At 35.5% G+C, this 12,918-nt stretch overlaps 1 pseudogene; it reads right to left on the bottom strand.

The window, feature by feature from the left end:
- Positions 1 to 5,012: 5,012 nt before the first annotated feature.
- On the bottom strand, positions 5,013 to 5,570 carry LOC136122687 (chromobox protein homolog 1 pseudogene; annotated as a pseudogene).
- Positions 5,571 to 12,918: the final 7,348 nt, after the last annotated feature.

A 12,918-nucleotide genomic window follows, 5' to 3' on the forward strand; every position in this document is an offset into this window, starting at 1 on the left:
GGAAAACACACACACACACACACACACACACACACACACACACACACACAACCTACCTTAAAACCCTAATTGCATAGAGTAATTCTCATCGTGTTTCTAACCGATTTATATCTTCAATACAGGGGTCAAGAAAAAAGCCACATGTATGAAAAGATGAGATCTGTATTTTATCCAAGTCCTTCTGGCAAGAAGTTCTTGCTTTTAATAACTCCACAACCTGAAACCATAGAAGGAGACAGGAACTTCTTCCCTTGTTTTTTTTTTTTTTCCCCAAAAACTATCCACTAATCTTTTAATTAAAAGTGAATGATGGGGAAATGGCAAGTGAGCAGGAGAAGCTGAAGAACACAGCTTCCTTATATATTTGTTCAACCCTAATCAGTCTGCACATCTTTCAGAGAGATCTGTATTAATTACATGGAATCTAATCCATTCTACTAAAGCTGATGTTGTCAACCACTATGGTTGGCTCTAGTTCACAGTATTTGTAGACACAGGTTGATAAAATATATAACCTAGAAGAGAAACTTTTAGGAAGGTTTTACATGCTATAGGATGCTAATATTTTAGAGGATGGTTTTATGCAAATTTGACTTTAAGTAATAAAAGAACTCTGATTTTTCTGGAAGTCCCTGAATAGTGTATTTAATATTTCCTCTCAATTCAATAAGATACCTTTTGTTTTAGCCATAAAAGTATGATTTTGGTAATAATATATAGAAATATCCAGGTGTATATGATGCCAACAAGCATTTTTTATTTAAGCCAAGGAATTAAAGTAAAAATAATGCATATTCCCCTTTATAAAACAATAACAGAGAATGTGTAGTGAGTGCTTATTATGTATGAGGCACTGTGCTAAACATTTTTCATAAGTTATTGAAGTGATTCCATGTAATTATATAATGCAATTTTACTTTTGAGGACAAAAGCCTTCAAGAATGATAAGTAGCTCATCCACATTTAAATATCTCCTTTAAGTCGCTGATACTCACAATCCATGAATCCTACCATTATTCACTCTTTCACTTGAAATGCCCTCCTGCTTTCCTGTGTCCCCCAAATGATATTTCTAGGCATTAGATTTCATTCATTCATTCAACAAACATTATGTTTACACATACTTGGCACTCGTCTAGGTGCTTGATACATGGCAGTGAGCAAAATAAACATGGCCTTTGTCTTCATCAAGTTACACTTATTTCCTAACATTGAATCTTAATTCCCTTGCCTTGCTCTCCCTTTGTCATAGACATCTGGCAAAATCCTCACCCTGGTTAAATCTAGCTCTGTGCCTACTTTCATACTTGTCACCCACAAGTAAAACCCAAAACCATGCCACGTGACTTCACTATTAATTGCTAAACAAGAATTTCAAGCAGGCTGTTATCTATCCCCACTAATACTACAGTTACCTTCTGTCTTGATTTTTTATTTCCCTAGATGATTTTCAATCTTTTTCCTACCTCTTCTCCCTACCTACCAGTATCTATCTCATCAAATGACTTGGTTCCTATGTTACAAAGAAAATAGTAAAGATCAGACGGGAACTGTACAAATTTCCACCATGAAAACCATCACTCTACCTGTATCTGTCCAAAAACTTGGCTTTCCTTCTTGCCACTGTGAACTATTTTTTTCTATGCTTCTATCCAAAGAAAACCTCTCTTCACTAGATTCCACTTATATTATTCTAGCATCTGCCCTCATTTTCTCATGCATCACAAACTTTTACCTTTTTTAAAAAAGAATTTCTATAAATATACAGCTGTATAAGCTCACAGCAAAAAAAAAAAAAAATTGTCTTGATCCAAGATCCCCTTCCCTTTTCTCCCCCATTAATCTTCTTTTCTTTACCTTAAAGCTCCTCAAACTGTATTCTGCTCACAATTCTCTCCTTGACCTGGTCCTAAAATGCTCTCAACTCCATGGCTTTACCAGAAGATCCCCTACCAAGACCACCATTGACCCTGAGCTGCTAACTTCAGGCCAGTCCATGGTCCCCATCTTACTTGATCTCATAGCAGTGTTTGAATTAATTAACACTGTTTCTTTCTTGAAACATGTTTTACAGTTGATTCCTAGGATGCAATTTTCTTGATTCTTCTCCTACTCTCCATAGATTCTGCTCAGATTTCTTTGTTTGATCTTCTTTAGCTCTCTGGCCTCTGAATTCTGGGATGTCTAGAACTCAGTCCCTTGATACCTCCTCTTTAAAATACTCACTGTCCTACTGAAATCATCCAGTCTTATATCATCTATCTGCTGGTGGCTTCCCAAGTTATATTTCCAAGACGAAATATCTACTCCAGATATGTACTCTAAATATGTCTAAAAAACATCTCGTGTTCACATTCAGTCTTCCTCATGTCTCCCTCCCTCCAGGTGAAGCTTGAAGTCTTCCTCTCAGTTAATGGCAAACACTTTCTCCCACATGCTGTTGTGGAAAACTGAATGCTCATCCTTGATTTACGCTTTTCTCTCACAGGGCACATCTAATCCCCTCACCAACACCATCTGTTCCAAGCCATCATCACATTTTACCTGCATTATTGTAATACCGTCCTAATGGGCTACTCTGGTTTCACTTCCCCTCACATCATTTCTCAGCAAAAGAACCGAGACTATCATTTTTAAATGAAAGTTAGACCCTATCTTTCTTATGATATAAATTATTTTACTCAGAGTACAAGTTAAATCTGACAATGGCTGTGAGTCTATTTCTGTTTTGTAAAGAAGTTCTTTTGTATCTTTTAAGAAACAAACAGAGTTACAAAAGTGGGGGGAGCAGGGATAAATTAGGAGTTTGGAATTAACATATATACACTACTATATATAAAATAGATAAATAACAAGGACCTACTGCATAGCACAGGGAACTATACTCAATATTTTGTCATAACCTATAAGGAAAAAGAATTTGAAAAGCATATATATATATATATATATATATATATATATATATATATACTGTGTCTTCTGTCTAGAATGAGGGTCAGCAAATGACAGCCTATGGGAGAAATCTAGCATGTTTTGTCTTTTTGTATATACATTTTTATTTGAATTTGCACACACCATTCATTTTTGAATTTGGGGTTCTTTTCCTGCTTACAATAGCAGAGTTCAGTGGTTCCAACAGAGAGACCTGTGTGGCTGCAAATAACATTTACTATCTGCTCCTTATGGAAAAAATTTGCCAACCCTTGTACTAGTATGCAAACTCCAAGAATGCAAGACTTTTCCTATTTAGTTCGCTGTTATAGCTCCACCATCTGTGCCTGAACCGTTGTATTTACTCATTAAATGCATAAGTAAATAAATGAATGAGTGAATCATTGTGTAGGTAGGCCAAAAAATGTCTCACAAAATATCCCATATCTTAATTCCTCAAACTTGTGAATTTTACCTTATATGGCAAAGAAAGAAAGGGAAGGAGGGAGGGAGAGAGGAAAGAAGGAAGGAAGGAAAGGAGGAAAAGAAAGAGAGAAAGAGATAAAAAATGTGTACCCAAAAAATGTGTACCCTATCAATATCAATTCTATGTAAATGCTCATAGATTAATGTCACTATGATAAAACTCACGGGGAGAAAAAGTAGTTTGACATTCCTTCACTAACCATTAACTCTTTTTTTTTTTTTTTTATAAATCTATAGTTTTATTAAGACAAAAACTGACAGTGTTGGTATGAAGTTTAACATTTAAAAACAAAAGTTTTCACAGAAACCTAACACATGCCTAAAAAGATTTTACAACGGAGTTCTAGATGTAGGTCTAAATGATGTCAAGAACTGATGGATCTCATGATTCAAGACAGCATTTTGGGTTTTAGTTAATTCTTAGGATTAAAAAAATGTGTTTTGTTTTAAAGTGAACCACTGCCCCAGTATGAAAATTTAATCTCCTGAGACCAGGGCTTCAGAAATCATTCAACTCTTGAAGTGACTCAGTGAACTTGTGCTGTCAGTGACTGAACCCTGCCACCAATGGTTTCAAAGTTCAAAAAACAGAGGCTCCAAGAGTTTTCCACCCTAAGAGCACCGGCCCTTGTCTTTGCCTACTCTCCCATCTCCTATACCACCCTCTGCCCTTCCCCAAATACTTCAGAGCCAGTGGCTTGGATGGAGAAGCTGACATTTATAACTTCAAAATTGGAAAAGAAAGGGTCTTCTTGTCGATTTCAAGAATTAGCACCTCTAAGACAGAATGATCTGCCTGTGTATACACTCCAATAAGACTTTTCCTCAACCAGTTTCCATCCCCCAAATGGCAGCTTTGGCAACTTCTGAATTGGGAAGTTAAGAAGTTACCAAAGCTTAATGCTTTTTGGGAACAGCATTAAGCTCAGGCAGGCAACACCTTGGCTTCTAAGTTTCAGGCATTCACAGCTTTTAAACAGTCTCTCACAGTCCTCATTTAGGTTGCCAATGACAGTTTTTGAAAGGATGAAATATTCTGGACACAGAACCAAATCATCATTAGTTGTTCTTTCCTTTCTTTCACCATTTCCCCCCAACAGGCCCCAAATTTTAACAAAAATGATCCTAACCCATCTCCCTTCTTCCCCACCCCATCCCTCCCACCCCAAATAACACACCAGAAACAGCCAAAAACTACATACATGCTACGCTGTAAAAATGCAGAGTTAACACTATTGGGAAGAAGGCTGTGGGTTGTGGAGATGCTCTTTGAAGATCTGCAGTATCTTTTGCTCTCCCACATCGCATTCTGCAAGTTTTGTCCTTCATAGAAGGCCCTTTGCTTTTCTCAGCAAAGTTCAGAATGTGTTGCCTTGAAACACTGACCCTCCTTCCCCTCCACTGGGATGGGTGTGCAAACTATACAGCATGGAGCGGCTTTAAAGCACTTGGGCTGCTGTAGGGCACAGAAACTATACTGGCTCTTCAAAGGACATCTTCTCAAGCCCCCTCTATGGTGTCAAGACAAGTAGAACTCCTTCTTTCCCCACCTGAAACCCACAGTCAGATGTGACAGGGGCTGGTACTCAGGAGAGTTAATTCTTGTCATCTTTTTTGTCGTCATCCTCCGAGGGGTAGGAATGCCACGTCAGCCTTTCCTCATAGAAGGATATGACAACCTGTGGGCACTTGACATTGGCTTCCTTGGCAGGGACCAGGTCAGCCTCATCAGAGTTTTTCCATTTCATCAAGAACATGAGTTCTCCACTGGAGTCTGTAACTCCAATAATCCGCTCCGGTTCCAAACCCCGGGCAAAGCCTCGTGGCTTTTCTGACTCTTCTTTCTTCTTCTTTGGTTTGCTCTCCTCCCCCTTATCTTCCGAATCAGAATCAGCTTTGCGCTTGCCTCCCTCTGATTTATCTGTCTCGTGTGCTGTTTTCTGTGACTGCAGGAACTCAGCAATGAGGTCGGGGCAATCCAGGTTTTCTTCTGGCTCCCATGTGTTGTCCTCATCTGAGAACCCCTTCCACTTTAGAAGGTACTCCACTTTGCCCTTTACCACTCGACGGTCAAGAACTTTTTCCACCACATATTCTTCTTCTTCTTCTTCTAGCACCTCCTCCACTTTCTTCTTGTTTTGTTTTTTCCCCATAGTGCCCGCCAGCTTTCTGGTATAAAGGGTGACGCTGCTCAGAGCAGCGCCCACGAGCCCGAGAGAAATCGGTGCCGCGCTACTAGCGCGTCTTGTCGGGCCGGCCAGGGGAGTGGCGACCAGAAAAGCAACAAGCCGGTTGACCGTGGTTGAGCCCCTCACTGAAGCGGCGTACCGCAGGCCCCGGCCAACGGCCCTCCCCTCAGCCGAACCCCATTAACTCTTTAATGAGTATTTTATATTAGTTTCTTCACTTCATAGATTAAATTAGACATATTTTTGGAGATTATACTAGCACTTCACAAATTATTTGTTAAAACAGTCTGTTGTGAGATATTAGATATGAAAGCAAGAACTGCATCTGCTATTTTTAAACATATTTTAGTAATTTCCTGAACTTCATAGCTTTATGATCATAAATTATTGTCAAATAAACAAAATTAATTGCTCCTAAAAAGTAAGAAATGTGAATGTCCTCGGGGTGAAGTCTGAGCATGTGGAAAGGTTTTCTGCTTTAATAAAAGCACACTCAGGGTGAAAATTCTCTTCTTCTCCTTCAGACAGTGTGGTCATGATCATGTTTCCCTGCAGTGCCAGGAATTGCTGTGACCATTTTGGACATATGCAATTGCACTGGGCTGATAGGAATGCAGCAAAGTGTGGAGGTGGAAAACACCCAGCACATGGATTGTACCACTGAGATGCTGAACCAACCCCGGAACCACTCTGCATCTGTACTTTGTATTCTCTAATATAATTAATGTCCACTTTGGGTTGTGTATTCAATAACTTGAAGCTGAAAACCTCTCAATTGAGGGGGTTATCACTATAATCATGCCATTAATGTTAATTGCTTCTGAGTAATTTATTCATTCAATGACAAAATGATATAGTAAAACTCGGAGTCATATTGAACAATGAACCAGGACCTAATTAAATCTACTTTAGGTTCCAGGGAAATAACATGGAAACTACGATATTAAATTGTCCATCAGCAGTGTGGGAATTTTTTTTCACATAAGGAATCAATTTGTGTTGCCATGATGGTGATTTCACTTGATGCCTCTATTGAGCACTGACTGTGCTCTCTAAATGATACACTGAAATGGACAAAGAGCAAAAGTCCCTGGTTGGCTTAGTCACTTTCATGCTGGTAGCAGAATAAAAAACTGGATTTCCTCTTTCATAAGATTCCTCTGAAAGTGGAAGACATCTTAAAATTTTGTCATACATTCAATGAAGTGGCATTGCCACCAAATTTAATATTAAAGTAACAAGTTTTATAAATGATGGCATCTTTGAATACATGAAATACATGAGCCCCACCTCAGACCTACTAGACAATGTTGGCTCTATATCCACTAATCTAACAAATATAAAGAACTTGTTTGGAATTTTACAATAAGCAAATATCTAAACATTTCTAATGATTCTTTGAGTAAAGCTAAAACTAAACCTTTTGTACACTCTTCTTACCTTACAAGAATACATGGGTTCACATAGGAAAATTAAGGAGTCACAAAAGGATGATTTATTAATAAGTTGATGAGTTATCTTAAAGGGTATTTATTGTCTTTTGTTTACAGCACATAATAAAATTTCCAGAGAAATGAGGCATTGTTTTCTTCTGTTTTATGTTGTCTCCAGAACTCCTTCTATGAAGAAACCATTTAACCTTCTAGTTTAGGTACCATATAGTTTCTCTCATTATGAAATAGAAACGTTTTAAAATTTACAGTCTGAAACTGAAAATTCAGTCTCAGCTCCACAGCTTACTAGGTACTTAGCCATTCAGGTCTCCACTTTTGCATATGCTTGGGATAATCATGATAATGATGTCTACCCTAAAGAGTTAGTTTGGAGATCAAGTGATGAAAGATGTGTAAAGTTTTTGTAATTGTTTAAGTTCTGTAAACACATGTTTTTTCACATTCTTTAGTTTTTATGACTATTGCAATAACCATAACAGTAAAATAAATGTGGTGAGAGTTGATGTTTTTGTGTAGTGAGAAACTGAATAATCAAACTGTGTTCTGATAACAGCATAACAATGACCAAATTGGGAAAATAAAAACATTTATAAATTCACTTATGATCTTTATAAAATGAAGAGTTTTTTTCTGGTAAGAATGAAATGAATCAATACATGGATATTCTCAGTCTGAAGTTTCAAAAATAATTAGAAAAGGTCCCTGCCCTTGGAAGGATAATATAGTGAACAGACAGAAAGATAAACTAAGCTGTGAGTGGGGCATAAGGAATAAGGACAATGACTATAAGAATACAGAGAAAGAATGCCTCATCAGAAAAGGAAGTTTCCTGAAGAAACGTCAGGAAATGTTTCTATAGTTTTTCATGCATTGGGAAAAATGGAAGTCTTAAACTCAACTTTTATGTGCAGGCAGGTTGAATTTTGTCCTGTGGTAAGAATAAATTTCTATGGATTATGATATACAAAATTTCAAAAAAGTGAAGACAAGTCACAATCTATACCTCTTTTTTTCACCAGCACTATAAGCATTAGTAAACCCTCATATAGCTCCTCAAAGTTGTGTTCTGTTCATTAAAATGGACATGTTTATGTTCTTTAGTAATAATTCACAAGTACCTTTTTATTTATATTATTAAAATACTTAATTCACTTATTCACTCAAATATTTACTGAGCAAATACTATATGCCAGGCACTATCCAAGGAGAGGAAGATATGATGGTGAACAAGATAAACAATTGTTGCTCTCAAAGAGCTGTAGTTTAGTAAGGCAGGACTTCTCAAATTTTAATGCTCACTCAAATTACTGGGGAACATTTTTTTTAAATGTAAATTTTAATTCACTTATTTGGGCTGGGATCTAAGTCAATTTTCCAATAAGCTTCCAGGAGATGCTGATGCTACTGGTCCATGAATCCTACTGAGTAGAAAGGTATTCAAGCATACAGACAATAAAACAGCAATTATATTTTAGTGCATGGTGGGGAAATTGAATACACAGTGTTGACCTGGAGAGGTCAACAAGGCAGATGGAAAGAAAAACATGTTCTGGAAATAGATCTTTCCATGTAAATACATGTCATAAATAATAAAGATAGATCTCACATATATGTAGAAAAGTAGGCATATTCACTAAGTATGTTACAATAGCTGTATAAATATATCATCATTTAAAAACTTTTAACAAAACACATTCTTGATAGATTAGAGAACTAAGCATAATTAGAAATAATCAGAAACATAGAAAAATTATAAGTGAATACTCAACTAATCCAGAGATAGAAAAGAACCTTTGAGTTATTAAAAGAATTGGGGGAGTTCCCTAGTGGTCTAGTGGTTAGGACTGGTTCTTTCACTGTTGTAGCCCAGGTTCAGTCCCTGGTCTGGGAATGAGACCCCTGTAGGCCGCACAGCCAAAAAAAAAAAAAAAAAAAAAAAAAGGAAGGAATGGGGATAAATCAGAAAAGAAAAATACTCAATAATTTGACAATAAAATTTAAACATTTATGTACTTGAAAGAAACAAACAAACAAATAAACAAAGAAAAGTCAAACCTCTGTTTCTTTCACAGGAAACCCAGTGAGTTGTGGAAGACAACCCTCGCTTCATAGAAAGAGTTCCAACCAGACTGTGAATTAATTTATTAATTAATAAAGTTATTTATTTAGCAACCCTCTCCATTGCCAGTAGATTAATCTTTACAAAACCTTTACCTTCCTTTGATCCTCTATACACACTCAAATTCTGCAAAGACTATGCTTCCAGTACTAAAAAGTCCAAACTATTTCACTGGCACTCCAGGCTCTTGACAGTTGAACCTAATTCCACCTACTTTTCCACTGTTATATTCTAATATTTCTTTTATGAACTCCTCACTCTAGCTTTTTAATGAACCTAATTTTTTTCTTCCATTGTGCCTTTACTATACTATCTTCCAAATTTATAATGCTCCACCCTCATCTCTGCCTCTCTAAACACAACAACCCATCCAAGTGCAACTCAAGTTCCACTTTTCTGCAGTGTTTGACCAAACCACTACACCAAAAATTTATCTTAGACTTCGTAGATATTTCACTGTACTTGATACCTGTGCTAACTTTAAGAAATTGAACAGAAATTGAACTTTAAGAAATTGAAACTATTTATATTAAAAGTCCTATAGTCCAATGTGAACTTCAGTATTTAAGGACAGTGTCAAAATGCTTAGCATAGCACCTTGCATCTTTAAGCTCTAAATAAATAACCACTAAATTAATGCTTAGCCCTGTGGGTAGGATGCTTGCGGAACAGCTTTAAGTATTAAGAGCTTTGCTTCTGTCTTTTTCTAAACCATCTAAGAGCATTGCAGTCTTTATACAGGGTTGGTATATGCAAACAGATTTTTTCTCTAAAAACTAAGATGCTCCAATGAATTTCATTAATGTTCTATATTTCATAAAATTAAGTGATGTTCATATCATGAAACAGTCTTTCTTCAGATAAAGAATTCCTGCATTTTTAACAAAACTTGAACTATTTTAAAATTTTGTCATATTCCAAAATATGCAGTAGGAAAACTTAACAATTGTATTGTAGAATATTAATCTAAAAATTAACAACTATTATTCTTTTTAATATATTATATTTTTGCCATTTGATTGTTTAAATTACCTTTTAGAAAATATTTTCACAATATTTACTCTATTTTTTGTATACATGGATTCAAAGTTCACCATTCAGTTCTTTTACAATGTTTTCTTCATTTGTCTTTCACATAGTTTCATTCTAAGATGGCTGAGGGATAATATACTCTCTGAGTTTTTATATAATTAATTATACCAGTGTTCCTATTTTGTACTTGGATAATAACTTGCCTGGTTATAATATTCTCAAGACATAATTTGCCCTTAGAATTTTGTAAATATTGTTCTATTATCTTCTGGCATGTCATTTTTCCATGGATGTATTTGAGCCCAAGTAGATTTATTCCCTTTGTAAGTTCTTGGATACCTAATGAATTCTTTCTTTATCCTTGAAATCTAATCACTTTACCAAAATGTCTTGAAATTGTTCTTCTAATGAATTTTTTGAAAACAGTGTGCTTTTGATCTGGGGTATTATTTTTAATTTCAGAAATGTTTTCTACTATTATATAATTATTTTAAAATTTAATTTGATGGGTTTTCACTTTGGTCTCACTATTAATCTTTATTTTGGATCAACATTTCCTACATACCATGGATATTAACATATTTTTGATTATTTTATCTATTCTCCTTCATTTTACTGGGACTACTTCATGGCTTTCTACATTGCTAATTTTATTTTCTCACACTGTCTAATCTGTTCCCTGTAGCTTCTACTTAATTAGTTCTGTAATGGTGTCACTTTAGTCTTCTATACACTTAATTTACAAGCTCTCCTTTCAGATCATTCACATTTTTAATTATCTCATATTTGATGTCTTCTCTCATTAAAATCATATTCCCTTTACGTTTTTCTATAGCATGAAACTTTTGTGGGAAAAATTCTTCTCTTTTGTTCTTTCACTTGTATTTTCTTCTACAATGAATTCTTCTGTCCTTTCTACACTTTATGTCTGCCTTTATTTTTGTTCTAGTATTTTTGCATACATTCCATACTTAGTCCATGTTTAACATGGTCTTTCTTAAGGCATTTTAGTTGTTCTGAATAGGGTAGACACATTTTTGTTCATATTTTTTCCAACTTATCTGAGACATGTTAGACTTTTCCTTAATACGTCATTTAAGGAATGACAGTGAGTATTTTAGCCACATCCCTGTAGCCAAAAAAATACTTTAGAATAAGAGGAAAACACAACTGATGTAGTAGTGTCTTCAGTTGAGGAATTTGGACTATGGTCAAGGTGAAGAAAAAATTCCTGGATACTTAGTCATTGATGTTATAACAACTCACCTACAAATTATTTCATTATTGACATTTCTGAGAGATACTTTTTTCTTACTAATTAAAGATCTCTTTCTCTCCACTTCCTTCAGGAATATTTATCAAAATATATCAAATATACAAAAACACATTTAAAAAAATAACTCCTCCCAGTGTAGAACTGCCTGATAAATGAAGTTAGATCAAAAGTCCGCCAAAGAATTATTTATTTTATACTACAGAAAGATATAAACAATAAAAAGTTCCCCCTAGAGTTCATTTTCAAATTACTGAAGTTATTACAACCTGTACTCTAATTGTTTAAATATATTATATCAATGCTAGTTTGGTCTATATTCTGAAACATTTAATTTTTGCTCACTTCCACCATCATAACAACAAAAAGCTGGAAAAACTGAAAATAAATTACTTTTTTGGACTCATAAGACAATATAAGTTACAGGACAAACTGTCACTCTGATATCTAACGAGGGAGGCAAATGCAGAGAATCAACAGCAGAGATCTACTTATTTGGAGCAGAAGTCAGTGGAGCCATAAACTGGTAGGAATATCTAAATGATAATTTTGACGAATTGTTGAAGTTTCGGTGTGGGATGAATGAGGAACTCCTGGGGGAGTCAGGTAGATTGACCAAAAGCCTCACTATGGGAGGGTGGGAGGGAGGCATGGGAAGGAGACACAAGAGGGAGGAGATATGGGGATATATGTATATGTATAGCTGATTCACTTTGTTATACAGCAGAAACTAACACATCATTGTAAAACAATTATACCCCAATAAAGATGCTAAAAAAAAAAAAAATCCTCACTATGTTCTCACATTGAAGAGTCAAGAAAGAGTCCTTGGTAGCTCTAGTCATTAGTCATGGAGAGAGAAAAATACTTTACCCACAGACTTATGCCATCTGGGAAAATGATATTTTCCCATCTGTAACCACTTTTACCCAACCTGTCTCATCTAAGGGGAAAAACAACTAAAAAACACTAATAAATGTTACAGCTCAGGAACACAATCTCAACCCACTAAAAGATTAAGATGTATCAAAAGATTATAGAATGTTTCCCCTCTCCTACACCTTATATCCACAAAAATAAAGTTCCAGTGTAATAATAGAGAATTACAGGTAAAAGAGCTAAAAGATATAGACTCTACCTGAGGAAGATTTCTTAGTGGAAACCTAAGGTAATGGATAAGACAAAATAGTCACTAGGTGAATTTGAAGCCTCTGGTATCTATAGCCAGAGCAAGCATTAAACAAAGACTAAATCCTAACCATATTACTGTAAAACTTTATACTACATAGTTCTTTTAACTCTGCTCCTATTATCCAAGACATCATCCTGGCTTTAAAAAAAAATCACAAGAAATCCTAAATATAAGAAAAATCCCAGTCTGAAGAGAAAAAGCAAGCATCAGGACCAGACTCAGATATTACACAGATTTTGGAA

This window comes from Phocoena phocoena, chromosome 4 (assembly GCF_963924675.1).
Source record: "Phocoena phocoena chromosome 4, mPhoPho1.1, whole genome shotgun sequence".
Taxonomy (NCBI): Eukaryota; Metazoa; Chordata; class Mammalia; order Artiodactyla; family Phocoenidae; genus Phocoena; species Phocoena phocoena.